Source organism: Phascolarctos cinereus, unplaced genomic scaffold (assembly GCF_003287225.1).
Source record: "Phascolarctos cinereus isolate Bilbo 61053 unplaced genomic scaffold, phaCin_HiC Scaffold_7;HRSCAF=346, whole genome shotgun sequence".
Classification (NCBI taxonomy): Eukaryota; Metazoa; Chordata; class Mammalia; order Diprotodontia; family Phascolarctidae; genus Phascolarctos; species Phascolarctos cinereus.
In genome coordinates, this window is record NW_027556180.1 from 135,569,487 (window position 1) to 135,591,238 (window position 21,752).

Consider the following 21,752-nt stretch of genomic DNA (forward strand, 5'->3'; position numbering starts at 1 on the left):
CACCTCCTATAAATCCACCAATTATCTCTACGAAGATAACTCCCAAATCTACATATCTAACTAATCTACATTTCTCCCCTCAGCTCAAGTGCTACATTTTCTATTGCCTCTATTTTCTCCTCTTCCCATAGGTATGACATCCCAAAACAGCTCAAAAATCAATTTTTAAAAAACTAATTTATCAACCATCACTTCCATATGCTTTTGAGTTTAAAATTTTTCTCCCCCTTCCTCCTCACCACTCTCCCCAAGACAGCAGACAATCTAATATAGGCTATACATAAACATTCCTATTAAACATAGTTTCACATTAGTGATGTTGTAAATAAGAATTAGAACCCACAAGAGGAACCACCAAAAAGAGGAAACAAAACTCAACAGAAGAGGAAAAAAATAGCAAATAGTATGCTTCCATCTGCATTCGAACTCCCTAGTTCTTTCTTTGCATGTGGATAGCATTTTCCATCTTGAGGCCTTTGGAGTTGTCTTAGATCCTTGTATTACTGGGAAGGGTTAAGTTTATCAATATTAGTGATCATCCAACGTGGCTGTTATTGTGTACAATGTTCTTTTGGTACTGTTCATTTCACTCAGCGTCAGACCATACAAGTCTCCAGGTTTTTCTGAAGTCAGACTGTTCATCATTTCTTATAGTATTCCAATACATTTATAAATCACAACTTGTTCAGCCATTCCCCAATTGATGGTCATCCTCTAAAATTCTATTTCTTTGCTACCACAAAAAGAGCTGCTATAAATATCAAAAATCAATTTAACCAAAACCAACCGATTACTTTTTCCTCTGACCCAGGAGTGTACTAAAGCAAGTGAAAACTGTTCCAGGAAGCCTATTATTTAATATTCAGTGTGAGCATCTATACCTCGTGAATTATCAAATGCTACACATGGATGTTTCTTTTGTTGATTGTCTAAATTTTAAAAAAAGATAGAAAAAATTTTAACAATAAAGAATAAACTTAGAAGTGTGCCATAGGTATTTTTTTCAGAGACTGAATTTTTAAACATTTACGTGCACATTGTTACACAAATCTCCTTCCTCCTCCTAACTTTAGTAGTAAGTAGGAGCCTATGGACTAAAATATTACAAGGCAAATAAGTCTAGGAAAAAAATGGAAAATAAGAATGACATTGTGAAGACCCAAAGCAAAATAAGTCTAGTGAAAAGGAAAAAAAAATTCATTTTAAGAAATTAGTGTGGATGCACAGAGAACTTATTTAATTCATTCTTTGTTTGTTAGTATGTTTAACTATTTATTATATCTATTCATTTGTTTGCTTGTTGGTTTTTAAGGGGAAAAAAAAATGTAGAAGAACGGAAGGAAGGCCAAGTAAAATGACAGTGAATGTGTTCTGGCCCAGGCAAAATAGTGCCAGAAATGATAAAGCTGAGTATGATTGGAAGCTAATGAGGGAAGCTAAAGATAGCAAAATAATCAATTAAATAAATAAATAAACAAATAAATAAATAAATACAAGGAGAAGTTGCTTTATTTTGAACTATGTGAAGAGAAAAAGGGGGTGGATGGATTCATGATAACTCACAATTGAGAGAAGGGAGAGTTGCTCAATTTTTATTTCTGTTTTTTTTTTTTTTCTGCTAAGGAAAATGGTCTTCAGTCAAGAAATAATAAAGTAAAAATGACTAATGGAATGAATGTCTGAGATTATTAAAAAGACAATTAAAAGGCCAACTAGCTGCCACCCTTGATGAATTCAAGATGCTTGGCAAAGAAGAACTACAGCTTTAAATCCTGAAAGAATTGACAAATGAGTAAGTTAATCCACTGTCAGTTATCTTTGGAAGATCATTGAAAACCAGAGATGTGCCACATCATTGAAAAAAGGGTTAGTGACTTAAAAAAAAAAGAAAAGAAAAGAAAGATAAGATAGATTGTATACTTGCCCAGTAAACCTTCTTTTATATGGGAAAATTCTAAGGTAGATCATTAGAGAGATTGTTGGTGAAAATCACTTATAAGGTGTTGTGGTATAATACATAGGGTATTGGAGAAAGTGAGAATTCGGTTCAGATTCCTACTTCAGGCATTTACTATGTGTACCTTTCCATATTTAGCAACTCTGTAGAAGTCACTGTACCCAGTTTCCTCATCTATAAAATGAAGGTGTTGAATTCAGTCTCTAAGATTCCTTTTAGTATTAAATCTGTGACCCTATAATCTAAAAAGGCAAGAAGTTATTTAAAAGAACCTGAATGGCTTCACCAAGAAGAGATCATGGCTGACCACCTGTTTGTCTTTTTTGATATAATTACTAAACAGTTAGTTAAGAGATGTGTTTTGCCTACCCTGTACCTCAATTTTATCAAAGGTTTCATAAATTTTCTATAAGTAGACAACAATGGATTTGAGAAAAAATCAGTGGAGATTTTAGTGGACTGTATGTTCATTTTGAGTCAGCAGTGTTATGTGTCCAGAAGTTTCCAGAAATAGGAAAGTGAAAGTTTGACTCTGTTCTGTTCTTCTGTGATCACATATGAAATACTACATTTGGTTCTGCATGCTACAGTATAGTGATTTTGACTAACTGTTGCTGTTGTTGTTGAGTCATTTCAGATATGTCCAACTCTCTATGAACCTATTTGAGGTTTTCGTGGAAAAGATACTGGAGTGGTTTGCCATTTCCTTCTCCAGCTCATTTTATAGTTAAGGAACTAAAGCAAACAATTTAAGGGACATGCCCAGAGTGACACAGCTAGTAAGTGTTTGATTAACTGTAGGATGCCCTTAAGACAATAAGATGGTATTAATCCTTGAGTCTTAATCATTTAATAATACTTATTAATTAAGCACTTACTATGTGGTGGGCACTATGCTAAGCAAACATTTTGTGTGCCCTCAAGGAACTCACATTCTAATGGGGAAGACAACATGTAAATAACTATGTGTATATATGATAAAAACAGGACACATGAAAGACAATCTGCTATGTGGAATCATTAGTATCTGGGCAGCAGAGGAAAAAAGTATTCTTATAGAAAGTGAGATTTTAAGTTAGAGGTAGAAGAGAGGTGTGTGTGTGTGTGTGTATGTATTTACAGGGTTTGTGAGTGCAGTAGAGCTTTCTAAGCATGGGAAACTCGAAGTGCAAAGGCACAGAGCTAGTGAAAAAAAAACTGCCACATTTGACAATAATAAAGTAGGCTTGTATAGGGGTACCATAAAGTATGTGAAGGGAAATAGAATATAAGAAGATTGGAAATGTAAGAAAGTACCGAAGGACATTAAATATCAAATGGAAGAATTTATATTTGATCTTGGAGGTAATAGGAGGCCACTGGAGTTCACTGAACTGGGAGGTAGAGAGGGCATGTCACATTTTAGAAAAATCAACTTAACAACTGAGTGAGAGATGGATAGGAATGGGAAGAGATTTTAGGCAAGGAGACCAGTTAGAAGACTATTGCAATAGTTCAAGTAAAATGTGATGAGGACCTTAACTAGGGTAGTTGTTATGATATTAGAGAAAAGCAAACATATATGAGACATGCTGTGAAGGTAGAAGTGACAAGATTTGTCAATAGATTGGTTGTGTGAGGTGAATGAGAGTCTGGAGTCAGTAATGACAATGGGTTGTGAGTCTGGGAAGATTTTAGTATACTTAACAATAATACATTGGAAGAGGTGGGCTTTTTTGGGGGGATATGACAGGTTTAGCTTTGGATAACTTGAGTTTAAGATACCTATGTGACATCTCTGTTCAAGATTTCCAAACAGTATGAGGATCCAATGAAATAATTGGTCAAAGTTAGCCTGGAAAAGAGAAGACTCTGGGGACAGGAGAGGTCAGGATAGCTATCATCAAGTATTTGAAGGACCATCTTGTGACAGGATTAGACTTGTCTTGTTTGGCCCTGTAGTACCAAACAGGATAAATGGGTGGAATTATCAATTTAGGCAGGATGTCATGAGACACATTTACAGGTAGATATATGCAAACTACCCATACCATTATCACTATAATCACAGACAACAAAAATTTCCTTACAGAAGTGTCCAAAGTAGAAATGTGACGTAAGAAATAGTTGATTGTCTCTACATGAATATCTTCAAGTAGAGGCTCTACTCTTCAGGTAGAGCATGGAATTATTTAGAAAAATTGGACTCAATAGTCACTGAAGTTCCTTCCAAAAATAAAAATCTGTGATTATGTGAATTAATAATTTGAAATTGATTGATATGAATTAACTAATTTAATTAATTAATTTTAAATTACTGAGTATATTGATATACATCCAACTTCAGGGTAAAGAATATATAGTGTTATTTGTTCTTACTGTTAGAGGCAATGGAAAGCAAATCCATAAACTCAATAAGACTATGTCATTATTCAGCCTACCAACATTATCTCAGTTGAGGATAAATTTATTGTTATTTAACTCATTGGATTACCTTATTTTGCTATTCAAAAATAAACTGATTTAACACCACTCTTCAAAAGATGATAAATTATGCAGAGATATATGAATGGCTTACAAAAGTCATTTTCTCCCTGGGATTTAAAATATGCATTGGGGTGAAAGAAAAGAGTATGATGGAAACACATGTTAATATGAGATACTATTGAATGTTAAGTCATGATTCCATTTAAGTAAAAGAGATTAATAGTCCCTGGATGCTATGAAATGACTTCAATTCTTTAAGAATAATGTGGTTTGTACAGTTAGTTGCAATTCAAAAGAAAAGGGAAAAGATTTTAGAGCTTGGCAATAATCATAGTGTTCAGTGTCTTGGACAAATGTGAAGATGGTTAAAACTTGAGGGACAGTGCTTATGGCCAAAAAGAACTGTTGGATATGAGTTTTGTTTTGTTTATTAATGTAGTACTATGTTAGTATGTCCTCTGAAATTCCATAGGATCCCAAAGGGAGAACGGAAAAGTTCCTAAAGAGTATCCTAGTCCAGTGTTCTTATTCTACATAAGAGAAAAATGGGATCCATAGAGGCTGAATGATTTTCCAAGATTTTACGTTTAGTGAATAAGCAAGATTAAGACTCTAATTATCTTACTCCTGACAAAGTGTTCTTTCTACCTTACCACCCTTATCCTCTATTTTCCATTTTAGATATTACAGTGATTCCAGCCATAACACATTTATTGAATTTACTGCCTCTATATTTGTTCTATGATTTCTGTCATCTACTTTTTAAAAATTAATTTATTTTGATTTATCAACAATCACTTCCATTTGCGTATCACCTTGAGGAGGAAGGTGGAGAAGGGAGAGGGAGAAAAATTTGAAGCTCAGAAGCTTGTAGAAGTGATTGTTGATAATTCAAAATAAATTAATTTTAAAAAGACCAAAAAAAGCTCTTCCTTATATGCCTTTTTGTAGGAGGAAAATTTCTCCATTTCATCCCTTCCTTCACCTTTCTCCCAAAACATTCCTCTTTCTCACCTCTTCATTCTTCTTTGGAGATCATTAGAAAATAATCAGCTCATACCCATTCCCTCTGTCTATGTAAACTCTTTCTAACTGCCCTAATAATTAAAAAGTTCTTGGGAATTACATGTATCATCTTCTCATACAGAAATGTAAACAGTTTAATTTTATCGAGTGCCTTTTGGTTATTCTGTCATATTTGCCTTTTTATGCTTTCTTTAAGTTTTGTATATGGATTTCAAATTTTATTCAGCTCTGGTCCTTTTATCTGAAATGTGTGAAAGTCCTCTATTTAATTAAATATCCATTTTTTAAATTTAATGTTCTATTTTTTCAATTAAAAGTAAAAACAAATTTTTATGTTCATTTTTTTAAATTTTGAGATTCAAATTTCCCCCCTTCTTTCCTCCCCTGCCCACACTGAGAAGGCAAGTAATTTGATATAGGTTATACATATGCAGTCATGCAAAACATATTTCCACATTAGTCATGTGATAAAAGAAAAAGACAGTCTAAAAAAAAAAGAAAAACAAAAATAAAAAGCATATTTTAAACTGTATTCAGACTCCATCAGTTATTTCTCTGGAGGTGGATACATCATGAGGTCTTCAGAATGGTCTTGAATTACATTATTGCTGAGAATGGCTAAGTAATTCACAGTTGATCATCATACAATATTACTAGTACTATGTATACTGTTCCACTGCCTCTGTTTGCTTTGCTTTGGATTAGTTCATATAAGTATTCTGGGATTTTTTTGAGACCATTTTGTTCATCATTTGTTACAGCACAATAGTATTCCATTGTAATCATATACCACAACTTGTTCAACCATTCCCCAGTTAATTCCCTCAATTTCCAATTCTTTGTCACCATAAAAGAAACTACTATTAATATTTTTGTACATATAACTCCTTTTCTTCTTAAAAAATGTGCAATGAAAGAGATACCTCCACTGACCCGAGCTATTTTATATTTAATAGTATTTTATTTTTCCCAATTATAAGTAAAGATAATTTTTAGAATTCCAGATTTTGAGTTCCAGTTTTTTTCTTCCTCCTCTCCCTTCCCCTTTTCCTGAAATTATAAGCAATTTGATATAGGCCATATATGTGCAATCATGTAAAACATTTTTATAGTAGTCACAGTTGTGAAAGAAGAAACATCCAAAAAGGAAAAAAAAATAAAGGAAAGGGGAAAAAAAATGCTTTGATCTGCATTCAGAGTCCATCAGTTCTTTATCTGAATGTGGATAGCATTTTTTACCATGAGTCCTTTTTAATTGTCTTGGACCACTGTATTGCTGAGTAGAATTGTCATTCATAGTTGATTATCACACTGTGCTGCTGTTAACTGTGTACAATTTTTTTTCCTGATTCTGTTCACTTACTTTCCATCAGTTCATACGAGTCTTTCCAGGTTTTTCTGAAATCTGCCTGCTCATCATTTCTTATTGCACAGTAGTATTATATTATGTTCATATACCACAGCTTGTTCAGCCATTCCCCAATTGATGGGCATCTCCTCAATTTCTAATGTTTTGCTGTCATGAACAAGGCTGCTATAAATTATTTTTTGCACATGTAGGTACTTTTACCTTTTTTGTAATTTCTTTGGGATACAGCCCTAGAAGTGCTATTGCTGGGTCAAAGGGTATGCACAATTTGTTTACTCTTTGGGCATAATTCCAAATTGTTCTGCAAAATGGTTGGATCAGTTCACAACTCTACCAACAATGTATTAGGGTCTTAATTTTCTCACATCCTTTCCAACATTTATCATTTTCCTTTTTTGTCATATTAGTAAAGCTGTTAGGTGGGAGGTGGTATCTTGCATTTCTCTAATCAAAAGTGATTTAGAACACTTATTCATATACCTATAGATAGCTTTGATTTCTTCATGTGAAAATTGCCTACATGTCTTTTGACCATTTAACAACTGGGGAATGGCTTGTATTTGTGTAAATTTGACTCAGTTCTGTATAAATTTGAGAAATGAGACCTTTATCAAGAACACTTGATGTAAAGATTGTTTTCTAGCTTTCTGCTTTCCTTCTAATCTTGACTGGATTGGTTTTGTTTGTGAAAACCCTTTTTAATTTAACATAATCAAAATTATCTTTTTTTTTAAGCATGTTGTAATGCATTCTCTCTCTGTCTCTCTCTCTCATTTGGTCATAAATGTGTCCCTTCTCCATAGCTCTGACAGGTAGGCTATTTCTTCATTTTCTATTTTGCTTATGGTGTTACCCTTTATGTCTAAATCATGTGCCCATTTTGACTTTATCCTGGTATATGAGATGTTGGTCTGTACCTAGTTTGTGCCTTATTGTTTTCCAGTTTTCCCAGCATTTTTTTTTGTCAAATTATGAATTCTTATCCCAGAGGCTGGGGTCTTTGAGTTTATCAAACACTAGGTTTACTATGGTCATTTATTATTTATGTCTTGTGTACCTATTCTGTTCTACTAATCTACCACTCTATTTCTTAGCCATACCAAATAGTTTTGATGATTACTGGTTTATAATATAGTTTGAGATCTGTTAATACTAGGGCACCTTCCTTTGCATTTTTTTTCCATTAATTCCCTTGATATTCTTGATCTTTTGTTCTTCCAAATGAACTTTGTTGTTCTTTTTGCTAACTCTGTCAAATAATTTTTAGTAGTTTGATTGGTATAGGATTGAATAAGCAAAAAATGACAAAATTGTCATTTTTATTACATTGCCTTGGCCTACCATGGTCAATTAATAATTTTCCAATGGCTTAGTTCTGGCTTTATTTGTGTGAAAAGTGTTTTGTAATTATATTGTCTTGGCAGGTAGACTCTCACTTATTCCTCCACATTATGTGAAGTAAATTACCCTGTTCTATCACTCCCTTCTTTCTGCACCCACTATGCTCCTTTTCCTAATACCCTAATTATTTTTTTGTATGTCATTTCCGCAAATTCACCATATACCTGTATCCTCTGTCTATGTCTGTTTCTAATAGCTGAAATATTAGTGGTAGAGTTCTTAAGAATTTTGTTATCATCTTCCCATGTAAGTATGGAAACACTTTATCCCTTTTGAATCACCTATGTTTTTTTTCCTTTTTCTTTTTCTGTGCTTTTCTTTAGTCTTGATTTTGGAGATCCATGTTTTTGTTCAGCTCAGGTCTTCTCCTTATGAAAGCTTGTAATCCTTCTGTCCTTATATTTCATTTTTTTCCTACCTTCTAAGCACAGTTTTGTTGGGTAGGTGATTCTTGGTTGTAGTCCTGTTTCCTTTGCCTTCCAGAATATCATGTACCATGACTTCCAATACTTTGATGTTACAACTTTAAGCCCTGTGTAATCCTGATTGTGTCTCCCCAGTACATGAATTGTTTCTTTCTGTCTGCTTGAAAATTTTTTCCTTGACCTGATAGTTCTAAAATTTGGTTATAACATTTTTTGGAGTTTTCATTTTGTGATCTCTTTCCAGAAATGTTTGGTGGATTCTTTCAATGTCTGTTTTGTCTTCTGGTTCCAGAATATCAGGGCAGTGTTCCCTGATATTTTCTTGAAAGATATTGTCCAGGCTTTTTTGATCATGGCTTTTAGATACTCCAATAATTCTTAAAGTATATCTCCTGGATCTATTTTCCAAGTCAGTTCTTTTATCAATGAGTTATTTTACATTTTCTTCTTTTTTTGTTCATTCTTTTGAGTTTGCTTGATTGATTCTTGATGTCCCATATAGTCATTAGCTTACTCTTGCCCAATTCTAATTTTTAAGGAATTATTTTCCTCAGTTAGATTCTGTACCTCCTTTTCCATTTGGCCAATTGTACATTTTAAGGAGTTGTTTTTCTCAGTGGATTTCTGTACCTCCTTTCCCATTTAGCCAAGTCTACTTTTTAAACAGTTGTTTTTTGTTTGTTTGTTTTGTTTTGTTTGTTTTGGTTTGGTTTGGTTTTTGCAAGGCAATGGGGTTAAGTGCCCAGGGCCACACAGCTAGTGTCAAGTGTCTGAAGCCAGATTTGAGCTCAGGTCTTCCTTAATCGAGGGCCGGTGCTCTATCCACTGTGCCATCTATCTACCCCAGTTATTTTGTTTTTGTTTTTTTCCCAACCTGTTGATTTTTTTTCATAATTCTCTTGTGTCACTCTCATTTCTTTTCCCAGTTTTTCTTCTACCTCTCTTATTTGATTTTTAAGCTCATTTTTGAGCTCTTCTATGAATTCTTTTGGGTGTGAAACCAATTCCCATTTTTCTTTGAGGCTTTGCCCATAAGCAAACTTGACACTGTTGCCCTCTTCTGAGTTTATGTCTTGATCGTCCTTGTCACCATAACTTTCTATGGTCAGATTCTTTGTTGTTGTTGTTATTGTTTCTTGCCCATCATTTGCAGCCTTCTTTCTTACTTTTAAATTTTAACTCTGCTCCTGGAATGGATGGGGCACTGTTATCTGGTACTGCACTGGTTTTGTCCTGAGCCCCATAGTGAACCCCCATGTATTGTGCTGAGCTGAGGGGTTTCAGGTAGGAGGGGACTGGTGCTGTTGGTGGCAACAGAAGTCTGGCAGCTTACTTAGTGATGAACTGGTGCCTAGAGAGTTCTGCGGGGGGGGGGGCCTGCATTGGCATCTTCCTGTTTGCCTAGGGCTATTGAAGCATGTGGCAGGTCCCTGTGCTAGAGTGCCTCTTCCCCTGGCTGTGCTAGGTTGTGTGTGGGGTCCTTGTGCTGACGTCTGCCCGTTTGCTTAGGCACTTGTGGGATCCGGTGTTGGTGTCTACTTGTTTGCCCATGGCTACACTGAAGCACGTGATAGGTCCAGTGCTCATGGCTGCCTGTTTGCACAGGCTATGTTGAAGGATGTGGTGGTTCTTAGAGTTAGTAGCTCCCCATTCCCCTGGCTATGCTGAGGTATGTTGAGGTCCTAGTGTTGGCCTTTGTCTGCTTCTCCATACTGAGGCTTAGGACCTCCTGCTAGTTTGCTAAGGTGGGACTTCCAGCTGGATAACTAGGATGCTTCCTGTCCTGATCTGTGCTCTCCTTTTACCAGAGTGAGAAAGACTTTTCATGCCTACCTAGAGGATTGTTTTATTCTTTTTGCTGGTTCTGCTGTTCTGTTATTCATTTTGTGGTATTTTATGGTTATTTCAAGGTGAATATGAGAGAGTTAAGGATTTCCTGCTTACTTCACCATCTTGGTTCCTAGAAGTCTCCTTTTTTTTCCTTTTTTCTTTTAAATCTTAATGGGATGCAGACCTAGGACTGTAGGGTCAAATGGTACACGAAGCTATATAACCCTTTGGCCATGATTCCAAATTGTTCTCGAGAAAGATTAGATCAATTCACAACTTCACCAAGACTGCATTAGTGTCTCATTTTCCCACATCCCTTCCAACATTTGCCATTTTTTTCTTTGCTTTCATATTAGGCAGTCTTTCAGGTGTGAGATGGTCCCTCAGAGGTGTTTTAATTTTCATTTCTCTAATCAGTAGTGATTTAGAACAGTTTTTCATATGACTATAGATAGATAGCTTTGTTTTCTTCTTCTGAAAACTGCCTGTTCATATTCTTTGACCGTTTAACAATTGGGAAATGACTTATATGTTTATATTTTTGTATATATAAAAATCTTAATTTATAATATTTATAAAAATTTATAATATGCATTATGTAATATATAATATATATTTATATATTATGCATAAATTTATAAAATATAAAAATTTATATTTTATAAATTTGAAAAAGGTCTCTATGTGTTTCTGAAATAAGTCCTTTATCAGATAATTTTGTAGTAATTTTTTCGCAGTCATGATTACTGTGTATTTCTCATTCATTCTTCTCTTTTCTTCCTTTCACCCCATCTCTCCTCAAAAATGATTTGCTTCTGATCACTGTCTCCCCCAGTCTACTCTCCATTCTATCATGTTTCCCTTCTCTTAACCCCGTCCCCTCCTATTTCCTTGTATAGTAAGATAAATTTTTATACCCAACTGTCTATGTTATTCCATCTTTGAGCAATTTCTGATGAGTATAGGGTACAAACATTGCCTGTCACATCCCATGTCTTCCCCTCCACTGTAAAAGTTCTTTTGTGCTTGCTTTTTTATATGGGATAATTTATGCCATTCTATCTCTTCCTTCCCCCTACTACCAGTACAGATGTCTTTCTCACCCCTTAATTTTATTTTTTTAGACATCATGCTGTCATAGTCAGCTCATGACCTTGTCCTCTGTCTATGTATATTCCTCCTAACTGCACTAATAATGATAGAATTCTTGGGAGTTACAAGAATCATCTACCCATACAGGAATGTCAACAGTTTAACCTTATTCAATCCCTTATGGTTTCTGTTTATTGCTTAAACTTTCGTGCTTCTCTTTGTGTCTTCTATTTGAAAAACAAATTTTCTATTCAGTTCTACTCTTTTCGTCAGGAAAACTGAAGTCTTCTATATCATTAAATATCCATTTTTCCCCTGAAAGATTATATTTAGTTTTATTGAGTATGTGATTCTCGGTTGTAGTATTAGCTACTTTGCCCTGCAGAATATCATATTCAGTCCTTTAATATGGAAGCTACTAAATCTTGTGTGATAATGACTATGCCTTCACAATATTTGAATTGCATCTCTACGACCTAGGAGTCTGGAATGTGGCCATAATATGCCAGGAAGTTTTCATTTTGGGATTTCTTTCAGGAGGTAATTGGTGGATTGTTTCAATTTCTATTTTACTTGGGTAGCAAGTTGGTGCAGCGAGTAGAACTGGGTCTGGAGTCAGGAGGACCTGAATTTAAATGTGACCTCAGATACTTATTAGCTGTGTGACCCAGCAGAAGATCCTTAACCCCAAATACCTTCCCCTAAAATTTTCTATTTTACCCTCTAGCTCTAGGATGTCAGGATAATTTTTCTTGATGATTTCTTGAATTATGATTTCTAGGCTCCTTTTTTTTTTTTATCATGACTTTCAATAGTCCAGTAAGTTTTAAATTATCTTTCCTCAGTCTATTTTTTGGGTCAGTTGTTTTGCCAATGAGATATTTCATGTATTCTTCTATATGTTCATTCTTTTGACTTTGATTGTTTCTTTATGTCTCATGGAGTCATTAGCTTCTCCTTGACCAATTCTAATTTTTAAGAAATTATTTTCTTCCTTGAATTTTTGTACCTTTTATTTTTTCCCTTTGGCTAATTCTTCTTTTTAGTGATTTCTTCTCTTCAGTAATTTTTGCACATCTTTTTCCACGTGGCCAATTCTGCTTTTTAAGGGGCTTTTCTCTTCAGTGGATTTTTGTGCCTTTTTCTTTTGCCATTAGGCCAATTTTTTAAAGATGTTATTTACTTTAGTATTTTTGTGACTCTTTTACCAAGTTTTTAATTCTCTTTTCATAATTTTAAATAGTATTTTATTTTTTCCCCAGTCACATACCAAGAATATTTTTATCATTCATTTTTACAAGATTGTGTGTTCCAATTTTTTCTCCCTCCCTCCCCTCCCCTCTTTTGAAAATGGTAGGCAATTTGATATAGTTTATACATGTGCTATCATGAAAAATATTTCCATATTTGTCACATTCATAAAAGAAGAAACAGATCAAAAGAAAAAACACAATAAAGAATAAAGTAAATGAAAAATGTTTCAATCTGCATTCAGAGTCCATCAGTTTTTTATCTGAATATGGATAGCATTTGCTTTCAGGAATCTTTTGTATTGGATCATTGTGTTGCTGAAAAGAGCTAAGTTATTCGTGGCTGATTATCACACATTGTTACTGGTACTGGGTACAATGACTTCCTGGTTCTGCTCATTTCACTTTGCATCAATTCATACAAATCATTCCAGGTTTTTCTGAAATCTGCCTATTCATTGTTTCTTAATGCACAGTAGTATTCAGTTGCATTCATATACCACAACTTGTTCACCCATTCCTCAATTGATGGCCATTCCCTCAATTTTTAATATTTTGCAACCACAAATAGGGCTGCTATAAATATTTTTGCACATGTAGGTCTTTTTTCCTTTTTTTATGATCTCTTTGGAATATGGACCTGGGAGTGATATTGCTGGATCAAAGGATATGCACAATTTGGTTACCCTTTGGGCATAGTTCCAAATTGCTCTCCAAAATGGTTGATTAGTTCATGGTTCCATGAATAGTGCATTAATGTTCCAGTTTTCCCACAGCCTCCCCAACATTTATCATTTTCGTTTTTGGTCATATTAGCCAACTTGATAGGTATGAGGTAGTACTTCAGAACTTTTTAAATTTGCATTTCTCTAGTCAAAAGTGATTTAGAGCACTTCTTCTTATGACTCTAGATAGCTTTGAGTTGTTCATCTGAAAACTGCCGGTTTATAACTTTTGACAGTTTATCAATTGAAGAATGGCTTGTATGCTTTTAAATTTGACTCAGTTCTCTATATATTTGAGAAATGAGACCTATATCAAGGACACTTGTCGTAAAGATTGTTTTCCAGCTTTCTGTTTTCCTTCTAATCTTGGTTGTATTGGTTTGGTTTGTGTAAAAGCTTTTTAATATAATCAAAATTATCTATTTTACATTTTGTAGTGCTCTCGCTCTCTTGATTGGTCATGAATTCTTTGTCTGCCCACTATTCCTAGCTCTTCTAATTTGCTTATGGTGTCACCCTTTATGTCTAAATCATGCCAAAGGTCTGTCTTATCTAACTTTTCTGATAATGTTTACCTCTTTTGTTTCTTGTTTATTTTTTTGGATTTATTGAGTTCTGAGAGAGGACATTTGAGGTATTGCTTTGCTGCCTATTTCTTCCCATAACTCACTTAACTTAATTTTCCTTTAACAATTTGGCTGCTGTACCACTTGGGGTATACATGTTTAGTATTGCTATTGCTTCATTATCTATGGTACTTTTTAGGAAGATACAGTTTCCTTCCTTATCTCTTTTAATTAGATTTATTTTTGCTTTTACTGTTTCTGATTACTACCCATTTTTTTCTTTTCTTTCTTTTTTTTTCTAACTTCAGTTGAAACAACAGATTCTGCTGCAGCCCTTTACCTTTATTCTGCGTGTCTCTCTGCTTCAGGTGTTTCTTGTAAACAGCATATTGTAGGATTCTGGTTTGTAATCCACTTTGCTATCCCCTTCCATTGTAAGGGAAAGTTCATCCCATTCACATTCACAGTTATGATTACTACTTGTGTATTTCCCTCCATCCTATTCTTCCTCCTGTTTGTCCTTTCCTTTCACCTTAATCCTCCTCACCAGTATTTTACTTCTACCACCTCCCCTAATTTGTTCTCCCTTCTGTCAGTCTTCATCCCCCGTTTATTTGATCTTCTCCACTCCTACTTTCCTGTCAGGTAAGATAGATTTCTATATTCAACTGATTGTGTATATGATTCCCTCTTTGAGCCACTTCTGATTAGAGTAAGGTTCAAGTAATGCTTATTGCCCACCCTCCCATCTTCCCCTCCACTGTAGTAAGTCTTTCATGCCTCTTCATGTGAAATAATTTACCCCATTCTACATCTTCCTTCCTTCTGTGCCAATTGTACTTCTCTTTCTCATACCTTAATTTTTATGTCATTCTCTTAAATTCACCTTATAAACATACCACCTGTCTATATATATTCCTTCTAGCTGTACTATTAGTGATACAGTTTTTAAGAATTGCAAGTATCATCTTCCTGTGTAGGGATGAAAATAGTTTAGCTCTATTGAATCCCTTATGTTTTTCTTTTACCTTTTTACCTATTTGTGCTTTTCTTGGGTCTAGTTATTACAGGTCACATTTTTGGTTTAGTTTTGATGTCCATATGAAAGTTTGAAGTCCTTCGATTTCATTGTTTGACAATTTTTTTCCATGATATATTATGCTTAATTTTTCTAAGTGACTCTTGGTTGTAGCCCTAGCTCCTTTGCCTTCCAAAATATCATGTTCCGTAACCTCTGATCCTTTAATGTTGTAGCTGCTAAGTCCTGTGTAATCCTGACTGTGATTCCTCAGTATTTGAATTCTTTCTTTCTGGCCACTTGTGAAATAATTTCTGTGACATGATAGTTCTGGAATTTGGCTGTAATATTCCTTGGAATTTTTATTTAAGGATTTTTTTCCCCCGAAGTGATTGGTGGATTCTTTCCATGCCTATTTTGCCCTCTGGTTCCAGGTCATCAGGGCAGTTTTCCTTGATAATTTTTTGAAAGATGCTGTCCAAGTCCTCCTTTTGATTATGGCTTTCAAGTAGTCCAATGAGTCTGATATTCTCTCCCGGATCTGTTTTCCAGGTCAGTTGTTTTTCTCATGAAATATTTTATATTTTCTTTCATTTTTTCATCCTTTTTAATTTGTTTGATTGATTCATGATGTCTCATAGAATCATTCGCTTCCACTTGCCCAATTCTAATTTTTAAGGTATTGTTTTCCTTAATTAGCTTTTGTACTTTCTTTTGCATTTGGCCAGTTTTACTCTTTAAGGAATTGTTTTCTTCAGTGGACTTTTGTATCTCTTTTTCTAATTGCCCAGTTCTACTTTTTAAGCAGTTTTCTAAGCTGTTGAATCTTTGTTCATAATTCTCTTAAATACTCTCATTTACTTTCCCATTTTTCTTCTGTTTCTCTTATGTGATTTTTAAGCTTATTTTTGAGCTCTTCCATGAGTTCTTCCTGGGCTTGAGAACACGTCCCATTTTTCTTTAGGTTTTGACATTGTTGTCATCTTCCAAGTTTGTGTCTTGTTCTTCCCTGTCACTATAGTAACTTTCTGTGGTCAGATTCTTTTGTTTATTTGTTTGTTTTTTCTTCATCTTCATTTTTTCCTTTTTCCTTTCTTTTAATTTTGAGCTCTCTAACCGGGGTAGAAAGGGCACTGTTTCAAGTTTCTTGGGCCACTGGCTGCAGGCCCTGGCTGTTTACCTGGTGCTATGGTGATAGTACCCTGAAGCCCCCATGGATCCCTCATGTCTGGTGCTGCTGGAGGCTGTAGGGGTATGGCAACTTACCTCATGCTTAGTTGATGTCCTAGTGTCTGGTATATGCTGAGGCCAGGTGGGGTTTCTCCATTTTCCCGAAACTACCCTGAAGTTTATGTAGGATTGGCTGTTGGACTATGCCTGTTTGCCCTGGACTGTGCTGAAGCACATGAAGGTCTGGTTGGTGGAAGGTGCCTCTCTTTTAATTTGTTTTTTTTCTTCACACTCATTTCTTTCCACAACTTTCCTTTACCACTCTTATTTCTTTCTTTTACACTTCCACAAATTCTTTTGGGGCCTGAGACCAATTCACATTTTTCTTTGAAGATATTCATGTAGTTGTTTTGAGTGTATGTTTTGATCTTCCCTGCAACTATAGTAGCTTTTTATGGTTAAATTCTTTTGTTGTTGTCGTTGTTGTTGTTGTTTGCTCGTTTTACATCCTCTTTCTTGACTTTGGGTTTTATGTTAAAGTTGGGCTTTGCTCAAATGGAGTTGGGGAGGCACTATCCCAAGCTTTAAGCTTTTTCATGCTGCTGTTTTCAGACTAGTTCTGAAGATCTGCAAGTTTTGGTGCTCCCAACGTGGTGTGATCCTCAGAGATTTATGGTCACTTCTCTCCAGATCTGTGTTCTGGTCTTTGCACAGGAAGAACTCCTTTTTCCTTGCAGCTACACTCATTGCAGCTCATCACTGTCATGGAAATGTAGCCAGGGTCTCTGTTCCCTTGTTACTGGCACACCTCTCTTCCCTGGAACTGTGACCCAGAAATGTGTATGGGAAATAGAGTTGGCAATCAATACCAGCTCTACCCAGGACCAACAAAGCATCCCCTCTAATCTCTGATCAGTTGTCCCTTATCATCTCTGTTCTGAGAGCTGTTATGACTGCCACATGTGTGGGCTCCTGACAGACCTCTACTGCTTTGCCACAGACTTCTCCTGCTGAGCTCTTAAGTTTTCCAAGGTCAGAAAAATGTCTCACCTCAACCTTTTGTTGGCTCTGCCTCTCCAAAATTTTATTTTTGAGGCATTAAAGATTTTTGGAGGCGAATGTTGGGAGAGATTAGTTGGTTGGCTGCCCATAATCTCTCATCTTAGCTCTTTTTTTAAGGTTATGTTTATTTACCATATTTGTGATGTTTAAGTTCTTTATGAAAATACTGAAATAATATTATAGTAGGTCTTAATTAACTCTTTGATCATTTGAAAATTACTAAAGGGTATATGCTGTCAACAAATCTGAGAGAAATTGACTAGTTATATTAATCAGAGGGTAGAGCTAATTGTCAAAGGTAATCAAATCTTGTTGATTGTAATAATATTTTAGTGATTTAGAAAACGATGATCAGAATAACATAGCTACAATTAAAAGAGCTCTTGATTCATTTCCTAAGTAACATATTACAGGGAAACTCCACAGGAATTTTTTTAAGCAAACAGAGAAATTAGTTGTGAGTAAAGCTAAGAAATTATTTACCCCCCCAAAAAAAAATCATGCTAAAATTTATATAAGGCATAAAAGTAATTCAATCTTCCTCAGACTTCAAACTTGACATTTTAATTAGGCATATAATTATAACCAAATCTAGAAGGGAATTTAGATATCAATAAATCCAATGCTTTCCCTTCACAGAAGAGTCAACTGGTTCCTAAATAGGAGAGGTTTAATTTAACTTGGATACTTTACCTTTAAACCCAGTGTTTATCTGTATTTTCATATTAAGTTTCTGATGATGAAGAAATTATAGACATTATAATTTATTGTTTCAGTAGCTAAATAATTTTAAAAATTCATAGATTTAGAATTCATAATAACATAACTTAAAAGATTTTAGATCATAAGATAACTTAGAGAAACTAAATTATCTCTCTCCTCCTTTTCATAGATGAAGAAGTGATTAAGTGACTTGTCCAAGATAAGAGGTAATAATAGTAGAAGTTGCTATGTGACAGGCAATGGGTAAGGAAAGGGGAATACAATTAAATAAAATTTAAACCCAAAACTTTTTATTCTAAATAGTGAGCATTCCATCTCCTGTTTCAGTACCTTTGCATTATCTGTACCTAACACATTGTATAACTCCCTTTTTATCTTTGCCTCAGAGAATTACTATTTTTTCTCAAATATTTCAAGAACCATCTGCTGCATGAGGCCTTTTCGCATCCGTTCTACTACCAATGTTTTCTGTCCAAATTTACCTTGTATTCTTATTGTGTATAGTTTTTTCTACAGTTATTTTTTTGCATTAGACAAATATTTTCTCTCCTCTCTATAATGTGTGCTACTTTAGAGCTACTGGGTCTGCTTTTACTTATGGTTTTGTATTCCCAGAAAATGGGACAGTGCCTGGCAAAAACAGGCATTTCATAAAAGTCTGTTGACTAGGTTAAGAGAGCCTGAATTGATAACAAAATAAATTCTACTAAAATTAAATATGAAATACATAAAAATCTGGTTATTATCTGGTTATTAATCTAGCAAGATACATGTAAGATTTCTAAGCACATGTAAGTGCTTCTACAAAGCACTCTTTGCAGAAATAAAGAAAGCCAAATCACTGGAGAAATATTCATTGATCCTGATGGAGCTATAGCAGTGTAATTAAAATGACATTGATACCTAAATTAACTTCTAGATTTGTTACTATGCAGACCAAATTACTGTAGAGAGGGGGCAGCTAGGTGGCACAGTGGATAGAGCACTGGCCCTGAAGTCAGGAGGATCTGAGTTCAAATCTGGCCTCAGACCAAACACTTAATACTTACTAGCTGTGTGACCCTGGGCAAGTCATTTAACCCCAGTTGCCTAAGAACAACAACAACAACAACAACAACAAAACCAAATTATTGTAGAGATATTTTATATCACTAGAAAGATTAATAACAAAAATTCATATGGAACCACATGGTAGAAGAAATCGTCTTAAAGTACTTTTTAAAGTCTTCTTAGACTTTAAGCTTTGAAGTTATGAAATAAAGTAATGAGTTTAAAGAGGACCTGTATAATTTATTTCACTGAAAATATTAAGAAGAGATGACTAACTGTAAGCATGATGATACTGTACCCACATGGTATTCAAGGTCCTCTTACTGGAGTCAGGGGCAGGGCAAGGGATGTCTGAAAACAATGTAAGTTACTATACCCTGTCCTGCTGACCAGAGGCGTTTCCTTGTGAAAACAAAAGGATCACATATATAGAAGCTAAGTGTCAATGTGTCCTTGTTACACATGCTTGCTGTGTTAGGACACAGTAAACTTCCATTTGTCCAACTGATCAGTGACTAGGGAGTGCTTCATTTAGCCCCAAAATAAAATCTGAACTAAAAGGAGTTTGGCATCAGATCTCTCACCAACACAGAGTAATAAATAATATCACTTCTAAGAATGTCTGATACCCGCATAGACATAACATGAAATTATTGTTATTATGGATGTATCAAAATTGAGCTTGGTGGTGCAGTGGATGTAGTGCCAGGCCAGGAGTCAAAAACATATCTTCCTGAATTCAAATGTGATCTCAGACATTTAGTAGCTGTGTGAATATGGGCAAGTCACTTAACCCTATTTGTTTCACTTTCCACATCGTGAGATGGAGAAGGAAATGGCAAACTACTCCAGTATTTTTGCAAAGAAAACTCCAAATGGGGTCATGAATAATCAGACATGAGTAAAACATGACTGAACAACACTGTTGCTATGGATACACTAATATGGTAGGAACTTGACTTGGAATGTTCAAAATTTCTGAGGTCTGTACAATCACCATTACTTACAGTAATTCCCCAATTAGAAATTTATTTGAGATTCTTTGGGATTTATTCCTTATACCAGTGCTCCCCTACATATGTTTGCCATAGAGTAAGTACTTGGAACCTGTTGAAATGAACTAAATCATTCCCAGCTCCATTTAGTTTCATAAACCCATATTATATTTGATTCTTTGCTCCTCAAGTATTTAGACAGTGTATCTTCTGCTGATTTAGATTGGTTTTAAGTATTTTATACTGGCTTAGGCATTTAGCTTAAACATCCCATTCTCCCCATTTGTCCTTCAATCCATCTTCATCTGGAGAAATCAGATTGGGTTATTCATTTTACCTGGCAATTCTTCCCAAAATAACTAGAAAAGGAAGGAGGAATGATTTTGATTTTTTTATTCCCTGAGTAGCTGGTTTTTGTCCTTCATACTTGAAGAGGAACAAAATGACATCACTTTGTCAGGGTCAATATATAGTGCTTCCTACTGTGGTTCATCAGACCAATATGAGTTTGAAAGGCTCTACCACAAGTCAGGCACAAATAGCCCATATGACCATTTGGAAGGGGAATGTCTCTAAATTTGTCGATCTTGTGTTTCTTTGGAGCTACTGAAATTCTGCTTTGCTTATAGAGTTTCTTTGAAGCAGACCCATTATGCTGATGCTGAATAGTCCTGTGACAGTGTCTCACATGTCTCACAATTGATTGAAAGTTCTTCAGAGAGATCTTGAGAGAATTCTTGTATTGCCTGTTCTGACTTCCATGTGAGCACTTGCCTTGTATAAGTTCTTTGTGAAATGTTCTTTTAGACAAATGTGCATTTGGCATTCAAACGATATGCCCAGCCTATCAGAATTGTCTCTCTTCAGTAGAGTTTGAATGCTTGGCAGCTCAGCTTAAGAATGGACCTGAGTGCCCGCTACTTTATTTTGCCAGATGTTCTTCAATCTTCATAAGACAATTCAAATGGAAACAGTTCAGTTTCCTGGAATGGCACAGTATACTGACCAGGTTTCACAGGCATATTAACAGGCACAATGACTGTAGACATTCAGTTTGGTAGGTAGCTTAATACCTCTTCTCTTTCACACCTTCCTTCAAAACTTTCCAAAAACTGAGCTAGCTCTGGTAATGTATGGATCAGTCTTATCATCTGTGTGGATATCCGTGGAAGGTATATTGTCAAGGTAAGTGAACTTATGCACAGCATTCAGAATTTCTATATTTCCTATAACTGATGGTTCCACATATGGATGGTGCACATATGTATGACTAGTAGTCTTGGTGTTAACTATCAGGCCATAAGCTGTAGATACTTGATCCATATTCTGTTTTATCCCAGCCTCAGAGGCTTTATTGAGTGCATAATCATCTGAAAACAAAAAGTCATGCATCAAGTCTCACTCCATTTTAATCTTGGCTTGAAGCCTTTTCAAGTTAAATAATTTACCACCTGTGCTGTAGCTGACCTTGATGTTGTTTTTGCCCTCCTTGAAGGCATTGAGCAACATAGCTGAAAACATACTACAAAACATGGAAGAGAGCACACTGCATTGCTTCTTGGCATTGGTGACTGGAAAGTGTGAAAGTAGTATCCATTATCCAGAACCACAAGTGTGCCATCCTGGA